We start from the raw sequence: 14612 nt of genomic DNA on the forward strand, positions 1-14612 counted from the left end.
AAGTTTAAAAAAAAGAAGGGAGAAAAAGTGAATGGAAATAATTCTTTCTCATCAGTTCTGTGGCTGTAAGCTAAATCCCTTTGTGACAAGGAAAGAATGACTAAACGCATAGCCACTGGAGATAACATTTACACTTAAAACACCAAAGCAGGACATAAACAATATATGGGCTGATCACAACAGCTGGCACACTATGTATTTTGTCTCTTCCACTTTCCCAGTTTACTCTCCTGCTAGACCCTCAGATCTGTGAGGCAAGTACTCTCTTTACTTGTACATAATCTAAAAACCTGCAAAAGAGTAGGGCTGCAGTACTGCCAGTATTATAAATAATAGCAACAGCAAAGGCTACAAACATTCTTGGACAATCAACATGGAGAAAAAACAACATGGAAAAGCACTCTTTATCAGCAAATTTCTGAGTAACTTGAAATAGTACACATATATATAGCAAATATCACAATTAAAATGGCATGTTGTTAAAAAGCGATTTTTTGATATTCTGTTTCAGTCATTGGAAAGGCTATACTTAAACTGTAGCAGAAAGAAAACAATATTATTTGTTGCTGCTTAAATCAGACATCATCTTTGCCAATTGGTAATCTGCTCTTCTATAGAACAAACTAATACATGTCAGAGCTCTTAAATTGCCAAACTAATTTTCATTTCTTTTATTTACAATAGAGTACATTTTAAACAGTAGTACCCTGAGGCAAACTGTTTGTGTTATGGGAGAACATCACAGATGAGATATCCAGCTTCAGACACTAATTTGTGAATATATTGTTAGGTCAGAAGAGACTGGGATTGCATGAGATGTGTGTAAGCCTCCAGCTAGAGGAGGCATGCTTTATTTTGCTCTGGAATACAGATTACGTATACTGGAAGAGAAGTAGCAAAATGAGAGAGATAATAGGGAAAGTGTAGAGTAAGTGAGAGAAATTAATTTAAGAGAGTATCATCACTATCTGTCCAACACATACTAAATAAGCAGTAAGTCAGTAGTTGGTTGAATTTAGGGAAAAAAGAACTTGTTGAGTGCAGAAGTCTATTTTAATTAATATCTTAATAATCTTTCATTCTAATAGTCCAGAACAAAAAGTTCTGAATATAAATCAGTTTTTCAGTAGAGAAAATGCTAGATTATTGTAAAACTAAGAATAATTTTTATTTAAGTGAATACTGTCTGATCTGTTTGGATTATTCCATTCATTTCTTCAAGGATTAAACATTAAGACAAAGTTATAATGAAAAGTTTTTAATTTTTTTAATTGTAAAGCCTGCTAGCAACTATGAGTCAAAGCAAATGCATGAAGAAAGCATGTAACATTTTTCCATATAACCAGCAGCTTGAAATCCATGCTAATACATATACTTCTATTTAAACAAGACATAAATAGGTAAAACCTTGCAAAAGGAATTTGTATGATACCAGACAAGTGTGGTTGCTTTGGTTGTATTTTTTAGGAGAAGTATGTAAGAATGTTTAGTGTTTATATTAAAATGTCAGGAAGCTATTAATTATTCACTATAGTCAGAAGCACTGTAGGGTCTCTAGTCCTCACACATTTATGCTGGACAGAGAACTCAGGGTCTCCTTCACTAAGGGATATCTGCAGACCTTACAGATGCATTTTCTGTTTGGGGAGAGAAGACTGGTGAAATTGCTGCCAAATCATTTCAGTGGTTCTGGAAGAGCCAAACCAGCCAAAGAGCCATGAATGTGGAATTCTTTAAAAAGCAACAGCAATGAATGATCCAAAAGTCCTTAATCTAACTTGAGAGTCTTTACTTCCACATTCTGCTGTACGTTATCAAGACGACCTCCTCTGAGTCCTAATGCCAACCTGACTATATATTTTATTTGCAATGTTGGGTTGTTTATTCTCTTTTTGTCCTACTTTCCTCAGCTGTAAAACTGGGCTTTCTCACAGTATGCTTGTTCTGAGGTTAATTAATGTCCATACAATGCCAGGAAATGACTGGAATAAAGTGCTATATACACAATTGGTGTAAATGCTTAGTAGAAGAATAATGTTGGCTTCATTGCTATCCTGCTATCCTTGTTTTCTAATAATTCCAATTGTAGGGAAGGGAGAAGGAGTATTTTTGTAAGGTACTTGCCCCATCATCAAATCTATGGTCAATACAATCTCATTAGCCTGTCTACTTGTTAAGAGGAACAGTGTATTCTCTGGTCCATTTCATTGCAATTACTTTTCATGGTGAAGTAGACATGCACCTAGAATGGATGAAAACAGGTCTTAAATGGAAAAGCAATATTGTGTGTATATGTGTATGTACACGGGTATCCAGGCTATGGGTCAGACAGTGACAACTCTAAAATGTATTATACCCTTTTACTCAGCAATATGTTGCATAGCTTATGCTGGTTGGTGTCTTTTGCTGCTACTTGTTTTGTGATCTTTGGCAAGCAATGTACAGCCCTGTTTCATATTGCCATTGATAAAATAGGTATGAAAATGCCCGTTATACAAGTGGTGTTAAAAAGATTATTCTTTAGAATGTTGTGGCATGAAACACACTACAAAGATTCGAAATGTTATTTTCTATGCCATATTCTGGAAGTTCATCCTTCCATGTAGTCTTCTTATTTAAGTGAAGAAAGATGGCATCCCTGTCAGCTGTCCCTTAGCTTTTAGAAGCTCCTTCCAAGCCAAATGGTCTCAACTTTGAGTTTTGTGTTATTTTTCAAAGATTGATAGATTGATTGATTTAGAACCCTGTGTCAAGGTCAACAGGTGTCATGACTTCATTCTAATTTCCTTCTGACAGTACAATTTTTCAAGGTTTAGGGCTCTGGCTGAGTTTGTAGGAAGCACCACAGATTGAAAAAGGCAAAATCAGTGCCTAAAGCAATTCCTATCCTTAACTAATATCCTCCAAGGTCTACTAAAACAAGTATGAGCTCATCTGAATAGCAAGGAAGTCTATAACTTTTGAGATTGAAAAACTGCAGACTGGCTGCTTTGGAGTAAAATATTGCTATGGTAAACAATGTGCTATATCAATTTCTTGCCAATAATTTAATTAATATCTCAGCAAGGCAGTAACTAAAACTGTAGTTATAAATTTTGTATTTTTGAGCTTTATTTTTATCCACAAATTGGAACATTTTGTTGTTTAAAGGCAGCAGGCTTGAAAAGGCTGAATTTACTCCAGCCATGTGAGTTACAGCAGAGGAATGTGTAAATTGCTGATCCATTGCAGGATCTCCTGCTATTTTCCGCAAGATTGCTCAGTGAATTGTATTACCAAAGCTATTGATTGCACTGAAAAGAATGATTTGAATTGGGAAGTGTAGTAGAAAAGTGTATCACAACTCTGCCCAAGATTTACCTGACCAAAATCATTAAGAAAAATGTGCTGCTGCATCATATCACTTTAAAAGAGATAAGGCATGAATCTTTGTCTTGGTCAGGGCTGACAAGTGTTGGATATAAATGAAAGTTTCTGCATTTCCTGACACCTAAGCTTTTACTCTCATAATATTTTTGATGTAAAATATTACATTAATGATGCGTCATTCCAGGGCACGAAAGGAATCCTTCTGAGCTGTGAGAGCTTTTGATATGATTCCAGCTACTGCCTAAAAGTACAGTAGTTTGAATCTACAGTTGTTTGGTATAGGGAAGAAAGATACTGCTAAGTTCAGTTACTAGTACACTGTATTTGGTTAATGAAGGTGGTGATCCGTGTATAGAATGCAAAGTGGGCTCATACTCCACCAGCCCAAAAGAAATTTTTAAAACGGTAGATTGAGATACCATGCTTTTCGGAGGGGTGAAACTCATCCATCTGAGAGAATGATAGAAGAGTTGAGGTTGGAAAACATCTCTGGAGATCATCTGGTTCTGCTCAAGCAGGATCAGCTAGAGCAGGTTGTCCAGGATCATTTCCAGTTGAATATGTTCAAGGATGGAGACTCCTCTCTCTCCTTTCCATGTAGTTATTTGTAAGAGCTCTAGCTGTAAGAACTGAACTCAGCCTTCTTAAATTCATGAATTTTAGAAAACTTGAAGACTGATCATTATGTTTTTAAGCAAATCTTACATTTGACATTGAGTATTCAAGCAACATGCTAGTGAGTTATATGATCAATTTTTATCCGCCCTCCAGTAATTGCAACTTTCACATTTGAGATTTGCCAAATATTTTCATGTATAGAGTAGATAGATCAACCGATATGATCGTAATCATGTTGTATGTGCTGTTCTAAAGCCTAAATTCCCTGTATTTCATACCCATTCTTTCAGAAAACAGTATGCTCCAGTAAATGTTGTCATTGTACATTTCAGTTTACATTAGAAAACATAATTACTAGAGCTACCACTGTGGCATGTGATATATCATGCATTAAAATATTAAATTGTTTTGATATTAGTGTTAAAAATAAATATCATGTCAGTATATCTTCAGTTAGAACCAATCATTTGATGGGCATGAATTCTTCAAAGCACTAAAGCATAAATTGACCTTTGATACACAAATAACTACACCTCTGTTTAGTGAGGTGTTTAGACATCTGCATAATACTAACTTCAGTGGTATTTATGCATGCATTTAAACTTAAGTACATGTTTAAGTGCACTGATGAATGTGGATTGGATTACACCTGTGAATGCCTAAGTTCTCTGAGGGATTTGGACCTATGTGTCTCTTCTGAGCTGCCAAATGTCCTCATGGCTGTCTGTCTTCACAGGTTCCAGACTTAAGAACAAAGGCAGATTTGCCTTATGGTTTCAAGTTTGGCTGATAAGATTGACCTAGAGATTGCCTTAACAGATGGGTAATGCCTAGGACAGTCTGAAGTACTAGCCACATGTTTGCTAGGGACTAGGCTGAACAGTATCCTTCCTCAGGTAACCAAATTACCCACAGTTTTTTTTGGACTGAGAATGGAAATTACAATGGAATTACAAACATGCCAAGACTTTTTGGGTGGTCTGGCATAAGGCCCTATTTCTCTGATGCTAAGCTGTAAATACTGTCCTTTGCTTTCCCCCATTTCCCCATCCTCTGGCTTTCTATGAGTTGATAAGTAGTCAGCTTCTATTTATTGCTCTTCCTATGGTTCAATCAATTTTTATTTCTGTTTGTAAGCTATGCAGCTTGGACAGGAATTTTGTAGTCAACTCTAAACTCCTGCTAGGAGACTTACACCAGCAGTGCTGTCACAAACACACAGCTTGGTCCTGTTGCTAGTGGAATCACCAAAACTTCCATAGTCGTCACAGGGACGAGGCGCTTGGGTCTTGGACCCACAAAGCGCTAAGCATACCTCAGGGGCTCGAATGGTGTGGAAGATGACGGGGACATCACAAAGCTGAGCTGTGTGTGACACAAGGATTTTGTAAAAGGGTATGAACAATGAAAAGAACAGGGTAGTCCGTGTCTGATTATGACTCCTGTTTCATCAAAAGGAAGAGTAGTGTATAAGGGACATATTTTAAAAATAAATACATGCAGGAAATACGTTGGTCAGCAACCAGAATAACTAGCTCTTAACTGAAATCACTTCAGAATGTATTAAATTCATGTGCCTTTCACTTGAAGAGTCTCCGGGTCCAGGCAGGACACTATTGTGAAGTTTAGGTGTGCTAGCCCTATATATTGTATGTACTCTGACAGATCTCTTTAGATATTATCTTGTTTTCTTGCTAGGTAACCTAGTATCATTGTATGCTGCTTTTTGAGAGAGGGAATACTGTCCGTGATATTACTGGCTTAGATTTTTCACAAAGTGTATATGTAAAACAGAAAGGCTTTATAGTAACATCTGGTCTGTGAGCATTTATGGTATTAAAAAATCAGTTGGGCTGTTAGGTTCATGAGTAATAAAAAGCTTTGGGCTTTTTTGGTGTCTTTTGTCTTATTCTTACTACAGTGATTTATATGTGTATACTGTAAAGATTGATCTGACAACAGGCTTAAATATGTAATCACTGTAATCATCAGTTGTATATAATGCTATCAGAATAGTTTCAGAGTGTGTCCATAATGACCCTATTTCTATAGTATCCAGCGTTTTCATAAATGAATTGGAAGTAATTGTAAAATCATTGCCAGCAAAATTTGTGGATGACATAATAAATGTTTATGTTTATGAAGACAGGTAAATCATACTGGAATTCCTTAGTCAATTAGACCTATTGAAATAAAATAAAATACACTACCACTGCAAAGGTAGAACACAAGCTCCACATCTGAAATGGGGATCTACAATTGTGATTTATTTCATCGAACCTCAGACAACTACAGTGTAAATGTCTACATCTGAGCTAGTTACTCTAGATTTCCTTAATGGATAATGGAGAAGAACAGACACTTTTCAACTGCTATTCACCTGACGTATTTTAGAAGTCTGCTTTAGGATAATAAAAGTTGCACCCTGAGAGTTCCTGGTTTTCTCTGTCAAATATAAGGGTAGCCCAAGTGTTGCATTGGGTCAGATGAATCTCAGCATGGGTATCTGAACAGAAATGAACAGAACTGTGTTATTCTGTGGCAAAGGCAGCTAATGTAATCCTTGAATCTCTAAGAAGAGGAGTCATTAGTAGGAAGAGGGATGCCTTTTTACCTCAATACGCAACATTTGTGAGATAGCCTCTGTAACGTAAAATATACATATGTGGAGATTTTTGAAAAGGCTGTTTGAAAATGTGGCTAAAAAAATCACAAAAATGAATAGCTGAAGTGGGATTTCAGTGGATAAGAGTAGAGTCATGAGTCTGACAGAAACACAGTTACTTTCTTAGTTGCAGTATTGTGAGCCTGACAGATATTGGACTTGGAACTGGAAGAGTTTGAGAACTGTTCGTCTATTTGCTCCTCACTTACCTTAAACTTCAAGAATTGATTAAGGTGTTACTGGGATAAATTTATCTTAGTCCCATTTCATTTTGTTGCATTAAACTGACTTCTTAAATGTACTTGTAGATCTTAATTTTCTCTTTGTTAAAAGCATCTATTTTAATAGATTTCTCACAGTTGTTTTTGATGCCTCTTTTTAAGTTTTCCAAGTAAACATTATCATGTTATAACTAAGCTAGACAATGTTAACAGAAGGGTATTCATACTACCCTATGCAGGTGCTTGTCTTTCTCCACTGATTGTACACAGGCTTTGGGAAACTTCCATCTTGATCTGATTGCCTAAGTACTTAAACATGAATGGTGTGAATGATTGTTAAACTTTTGAATATCAGTACAATTTAGAATATTACTAGTCTGTGCAGGTCCTATGCCCTTCCAGACACCAGAGTCAGTAATCCATGAAGATAAGTGCTATATGAACAGCTGATGTCAATTAGGTAAGGTAATGTTGCCTGTCTAATACTGAACAATCTACTGCATAACTGGAATATGGCATGCAACAGCAATATATCTTATTTTACTTTCAAATTCAAAAATGAAAAGTGCTAATTCAACTTCTTCAAAAGTAGGGTTCACCTCCTCCTCATAGTATTATGGGGATTACTAAATTGATTTTTCTGCAGGCAAAGTTGCTTTGGAATTACCATCTGTCACATCCATTGTCTTCAGAGTCATATGACAGGAAACACAGGGTCTTCTCTTCTGACAGCTCAGCTAGCTGGTGAGGATAACCTTGTGCAGGTTGGAAAGGACAGTTGCATTGGTATTTATGGAGCTGGCATTATTTTTCACAGTGGGAGGCAGGGGAGAGCTTTGGAAACTTTAGAAGTCACAGGTGAATCTCGGAGCATGACAGTTCATTAGAACAGGTCTCTGTGCAATGATCATTTCTCATAATTCGTAACAAAGTACATTCACAGGGTTAGAAGTGAGTGAAATCCTCAAGTGAAGCTTTAGGATTCTACAAACCGTAGCTCTTGTGATGAGAGATTAGGAGTCTGATTCTGCATTTAAGCTTAATCCAGTGTACAAATATAAAACTTATGCAGGTTTCAATGTGGAGTCAAATTCTTGTATCATCATTTTTTTCCCAATATTCTGTACTGGTCAATGAGTATATGTTTTTCTTCAGCTATACAGTCCTCTGTCACAAACTGTTACCCCATCCCACAACTGTGTCTTCAAAGTTAAACACTAATTCTCTATGGAAACTAGAAAGACTGAAAATGTTTTAGAAGATGTGACCTCAGGTATTTCGGGAAACCACTCAAGCATGCATTTCTCTTGCTGTGCCTGTAACTGCACACACCTGTGACTGTCAGACATATACCAACTCCTGTTGGTTCTGAAGCACTCATGTCACAAATTCAATTTAGTGACAGTACATCAGCTTTTATATCACATTCTCCCACCAACATTTTTCCTCATCTTACTAAAATTGAAACTTCACAAGGTATGCAGTATCTTCTGTTCATTTAATGTTTTCATCTTGCAGCAAAGTATAAAGCAATGAGTTAATGAGTTTGCTAGAAACATGGTTTCAGTGGCTGCTGCATTATTAAATAGAATTAGAAATAGAAAATTGTTATCATATGCTTTAAGACCATAATGTATCAGCAGTCTATTTTAAAATGTCATGCCCTTATCTAAATGTGTCTGAACTCTTTTGAAACCTTCTTCAGGCAAAACCTAAGCAATGCTCTTGATTTGAACCCAACGGGTTGGTCAGAATGTTCTTTCAGATGTTTCACATGTGTAGTTGCCACTGAAATTGTTAGAAATTAAGCAGAAACAAAGCTGTGGTCAGCTTTTTATGTGAAATGTTTAGATATTTGAGCTACCCCTAACATTTAAGTGTTAAAATATGATATTCCAGAAAACTTTAATTTTTAAGACAATTTTAAAGTTTGCACAAAGAAATACAAGAACAGAATTATATGCTGCTATCTCAGAAGATTATTGTTATATCTTCATAGATTTTGTGTCCAGAAGGAACCGTTATGATCATTCAGAGTGATGTTTCTGTCTTGTGCAAAATCATACCCAATTATACTACACATAACCCTCTAATTTCTGCATGAGCTATAGTTTCCAGGCTTTTACCATTATAAAACTAACATTTGCTGGTGTTTACATTACACAGCTGTATTTCATTTTTGTATTTAGAACAGAAGATACTGGTCACAGGTAACTTTAGACCTTGTTTTTTTACTCTTTTCAGGGCAGTCTAGCCTGAAGTACCCCCTACACAGCTTTGCTTATTTTTGCTTTCATGGGACTGGATACCTGAACACTGGAAATTAGCACAAAGTGAAGATGCCCTTGGACCTACTTCTTGTAGGAAAAGGATGGGAAGGAGAAAGAGATGTAGGAGTTAATTATTGTTTGGAGTTTCCCGTCCCCACTTTTCCCCTTTGGGGAGGGACAGGGCCAGTTCTTTGCAATTCCTTTTTGTGATAAATTTCTGCCTTGCTTCTCTTCCTTAGTCTGTGAGAAGGAGAAAGAAGAACTTTGCTGAAAGGAGAGAAAATCCATTTCCTATTTCTATTCTGTAGCCTAAGTGTGAAGGGAGGACTAGCCCTCAAGCCACCCTTTCATTGAGAAGATTTTCAGAGCAGCAGAGCAATTGCTGAAGAGCAGTGTTGGGGCTGCAGCGTGTGATTGTACAGGGGGTGGAAAGATGCTCACTGATTGGCATGGGCTTGTTTTGGTCAGAGAGATGCCTGCTTTCAGAGGATGTGCTGTCCGTGCGAGAATGTTTTAGCATGCAACATTTTAAATGTTGGGGTAGCAGAGAACAGTGACTGTATACATCGCATGTAAAATCAGTAGCACTTTAAATGAATAGGTAGGGAGCACTTTTAGGAAGCGTAAGGAACAGAAAGTACTCAGGGAAGAAGAGAAGGGAAACAAAGAAAGAAAAGAGGGGGACATAAAACAAGAGGAAGGAAAGGGAAACATATCTGTAGTTTCAAAATTATACTCCTTTCTAAGGAGACGACCTGAGTTAAGGATGTGTTCAGAACACTAGAATAGCAAAATGGATAGGGAAAGAACTAATTCTTATGACCAAGGTGGGAGCAAAGGAATAAGAGGGAGTAGAACAGGTGACTTATTTTCAAATGCTTATTTCTGTGGTGACTGATGTCTTTAGTTGTCTCAAGAGAGTACTTTTATCATAAATCTTCCTATCACTTGAAGCCAGAAGCGCAAAATCTTTTAAGTTTGATCACCATACAAATAGGTTTTAATCATTACATATTGCCCTCAGTTTTTCTTATTTCACTTCCTTTCCTTTGTTATGTGGGGTTATAGCTTCATTTTTACCAGTGTGACTAATGAAACCTAAACTGTGGAAAACTGTATCATATTTAAAGCAACTGTTGACATTTAGTGGTGTCTTGTGTATTACAAATTATTTTCATGAGCATTTACAGGATGTGCTGAACAGAGCTAATCATGTCCATTCTTAAGCTCCTTAAATTCAGGTTGGAATGCGTATCTACAAATTTAAGACTTCTATTTTCCACAGTTGCTCAGGAGCATAACTGGATATAAAGGCTAGATATATTCTGACAGAAAAACAACACCGAATATTATTTTGATCCACAAGCTGAGTAGAAATTATGATATTCAGGGAAATGCATAAAAAATTAATCTTGTTCTTGAATCCTAACATTTAAGGGAGGAAAAATGGTTCTTTATATGGTCAGAAAGTTTGCTTTACAGAATATTTTGCATTTGCCCATTCTGAAGGGCCAAACAGATTTCAAGGGTAGGATTTTGTTTGATTGAATTATGTAAGTGAGCCTTTGTGTTTTATACACCCAAAATAATTTCAAGAAGACTTGAAGGTATGCAGCATCGTCCTTTTGATAGGTGTCAGGTGTGAAGAGTTGAGGGTATAGCTTGTTTTTCTAGAAGAACCAAATATAACACTGGAAATTGTGCTGCGTTAAAAGGACTGCTGGAGGGGGTGGAGCTGGAGACATCCATCTCCTGAAGTCTGTAGGTGCTGGTTTACCTTGTGTGTCAACAGTGTGGACTGCAACACACAAGCAATTGTAGATGAAGGGGACCACAGTGACAGTGGCGGATATTGCCTAAGGGATTCAAGGCACAGGGTAGCTAAGCAGTCTGTGTGGTCAGCCCAGGAGCTTCAGTCTTTTGGGGGGATAGGTAGTCCTTGGAGATTTCCAGAAAGCTTCAGTGTAAAGAGGATGAATCTCCAGGAGTATTTCAGCAAGAAAGCTGTAGCCACACCTGCCTTGGGATTGGAAGAATGGACAGCTGGAATTGAAATATCATTGTCATATCTTAACTCACCTTTTAAGAGACAAGTGTCCCCTGCACATGTTTGGAGGAAGTGGATAGCAGGGTGCTGGAATCGTCTTCTATGTGGAATAATTACTCAGAATAAATCACAGCATCAGTTTTGTCTTTCCTTGTGCCCTTGATTGTGGGTTCAACAAGCACATCCAGTGATGCTTCTGGGTCCAATGGACCATACCCGTCTTATTTAGAGTATTGCAAGATGGTGCTCTTGCTATGGAAAGCATGTGCTCCAGCTGTCTGTTCTGCTTCCCCAGCAAACCCTCAACACTTCAGCTCTCACTTTTCTCTAGCACGTCTCAATGTGTGAAACTTGAATTGTAAAACATGCCAGTTTCAGCCATCAGAAGATTGTCATGCATTTATGTGACTAGATTACTTAGCCTAATTATTTAGCTAATGTAGACCACGCGACAAATATTTGTTGTTTGAAAGAACAAATTCTCATGTTTAGTGCTGAAGTTAGCAATAGGGGAAATAATTAGATATCACATCATATCATTAGTCATGTTGCTAAATCTTCCTTCTTGTTCAAAAGCCTCTTTCTTTCCTTCAGCAAGGGTTCTCCTTTTCCACAGATGAAAAAAAACATGTCATCCTTTATTGCTGGCAGCTCTGTACACCTGGAGATTTGACTGTGAACATGTTATGAAAAGAGCTTCTTTGAATGGATGTTGTTCTGTGGAAAGCTAAATCTCCCATAACTGTTACTGCCATGCTCTTAGATTAAATTAAACAGTTTGGTGTAATTATTAATCGCTTCAGTTATTTTCGTAATTCCGACGCCAAGGCAGTTTTGTATTTTTAGCTGGCTTAGTCATATCACATAGCCATGACTTTCAAACATTGTCCAAGGGAGAGACACAACTTGGAAAAAGCTTATTAGCCTGGAAGGCAGAAGTCTTCTCAGCAACACTTCTTCCTGGTCATTTTGCAGCCTCTGCTTGACTGTCTGCTCTGAAGCAGCATGCCTTGAACTCGAGTGTTTAGAAAAGGACAGGACTTCTTCGGTGTATGAAAATCTGATGAAAAACAGTAGATGTGTAGAAGGGCCAGCTAACCACGGCTTTGCTCGTTCTTACATATGCCAACCCCGCAAATGCCTCATCTTGAAAACACGGAAAACATCTCATTGAAACCTGTGACTTAAATCCTTCTCAGGGCTGGGCATCCCGCCCAGCTCCCTCCATCCTAAAGTCTCTTGCAAAAGGGATAAAGGCCATGAATCCAGAGGGGTTTGGGAGATTATCTCTCCAGCAGACACTCCCTATTCTCTACGTGATACAAAGCCAGTGATCACTTAAGCCTGTGCACTAGTGTAAAGTTTTGAGGAAACCCCAACCCTGCACTGCTTTTTGTTCCTAATGAAGTGCTAGAAGAGAATGGAAAGCAACCCAAAGGATGGCACAAGAAAGTGTAAGATTAATCCTGTGTCAATGACAGCTTTAACTTGATTCATCTGTCAGTCCCACTGTGTATAAAGTAAGTCCTAATGATGCTTTGTATCAATGATTGGCCTGTAACTTATATAGTTTTTTCCTTTCATTTATAAATCTGTCACAGTTCCCATGCTTCTGAGTTTTTAGTTGTAAGACTTACTAAATATTTACAGAAATACTCAGAAATGTATTTAGGCCAGTGAGAAAAGATAGTTTAACAGAATTTTTCTTTTTTAATGTGCTCCTTAAACCTAAAATTTCATGGACATCATTATTAATATTTTACAGGCCAGATATATTTTTTAGATAAATCAGTGCAGCAACACTGCAAAGGTGTTCTAGAAACAGATTATTACAGCCTAATAGGCTGAGGTCAGCCTCCTGGAAGTGATGTAGTCCCCTAAAAATTGGGAAGGGTTACACTGAAGCTAACACATGCAGTGTAAGTCTGTTACAAAGCTATAACAAGACTAGGTGTGTACATTAACTGCGCTGATAAAATTTCTGGAATATGAGCTTGTTTGTCCTAACATTCACCCTATGCCTTCTGGTGGCAAATTCAGCTATGTGCAAAATTATTTCCAGGTGAACTTTTTGATCAGAGAACTGATTGTATGGGAGGTACATGTGCAAAATGCAGAAGGGTCAGGCTGCCCTCCTTGGTACGTTCTGCAGAATGGTGGGGCAGCTGAGACCAATCTTGATTTAATCATCCCAGGGATACGCAGGAGCCAGCGTTTTATGGTGCAGATGGAAAACACAACTGCAAATTAAATGTGAAAGTAAGTGCTGGCTCTCACTGTAAATATTTTCTGCTTTGAATTTGGGATAAGTAAGGAGCAATGGAATAAGAAAATTATGTACTTCAAGACAAATACAGATTATAGGCTACAGATTATACAGGCTTTTTAACAGAGTTACTCTTGTGATACCCAGTAAGCATCTATTGATTGCGAAGTGCTTGGTTAGATTCCAACACACCTTCTCTGTTAATCTCCCCACCTCCACCCCTGCTGAAGGCTGATTTTTTAGGATTGTATTTGAAATGTTCCTGAAAGAATTTGCTCTTATATAACTCTTTTGAGAGTAACAGAGCATTTTGTGAAGAGGGAGAGAGATAATGAACCACAGTGTCTTAAAGGCCAGATTTTTAAAGGTATTTAAGTGCTTATAGCAATGAAAATTGAAAATCTAGATGCTTTTGAAAATCTCTTGAGATGCTTTGCTGTGTCTGTAGATGCTTTAATAAATTTTTTCCAAGTGGTTTGCCTCAGGTGCAGTTAGTTGCTGCTAGAGAGTTGAAAAAAGAAACTGTTTCTCTTACTACTGCAACCATTAATCATTTTTGCCTTCATTATCACAGTGATAAGAAAATATAATTGTTTGTACAGTCAAATGGAATAGGGAAGAAATAACAATGAATTACAAAACAAAACAGAAGTTCAACTTTTTGGAGTAGCAGAATTTTCCTATAAGCTCATGCTTATAATTGCAGTGAATGAAGGTAGCCTCCTTCTGTTTGTAAAGTCCTTATTATCAGAACATGATTAATCAAAATTGTTTACTAAATCCTTTCTACAAGGTGGCTGTGGGTCTGTGAAGTATTAGGTTGCAGTTCTTTGAGAGAATTTGATTTACTCAGTCTATTTCAGTAGTAAAAAGTCACATATTACTGTTTCTCTGTTCCAGAGGATCATAATTTTTTTTATAAACTTAATATCTGGTTTGAGTATTTAATATTTGCAAGCTTGCCTTGGTTTTCCATGATATTATCTCATTTACTTACATCAGCAGTCCAAGAGTGAACTAATTCACTAGTAATTTTCTGTCAAGCAAACACAGGGTGAAGATGACCGTCAAATAAAATGAATTTTTATGTATTTGCAAATACAATCATGATACAATTCCTGCAACTTGCTTTTGTCAGTGTAATCTTTTATAGCCT

The 14612-nt window shown here is 37.2% G+C and overlaps 1 protein-coding gene across 3 annotated transcripts in view; it reads left to right on the forward strand.

Annotated features, from left to right (window-relative positions):
- The window catches only part of SMYD3 (SET and MYND domain containing 3), a 439696-nt gene that overhangs the window by 366749 nt on the left and 58335 nt on the right, over positions 1–14612 (forward strand). The gene's annotated exons all lie outside the window — the stretch shown is intronic.

The sequence above is a fragment of the Apteryx mantelli genome, chromosome 3 (assembly GCF_036417845.1).
Source record: "Apteryx mantelli isolate bAptMan1 chromosome 3, bAptMan1.hap1, whole genome shotgun sequence".
In the NCBI taxonomy this organism is placed as follows: domain Eukaryota; kingdom Metazoa; phylum Chordata; class Aves; order Apterygiformes; family Apterygidae; genus Apteryx; species Apteryx mantelli.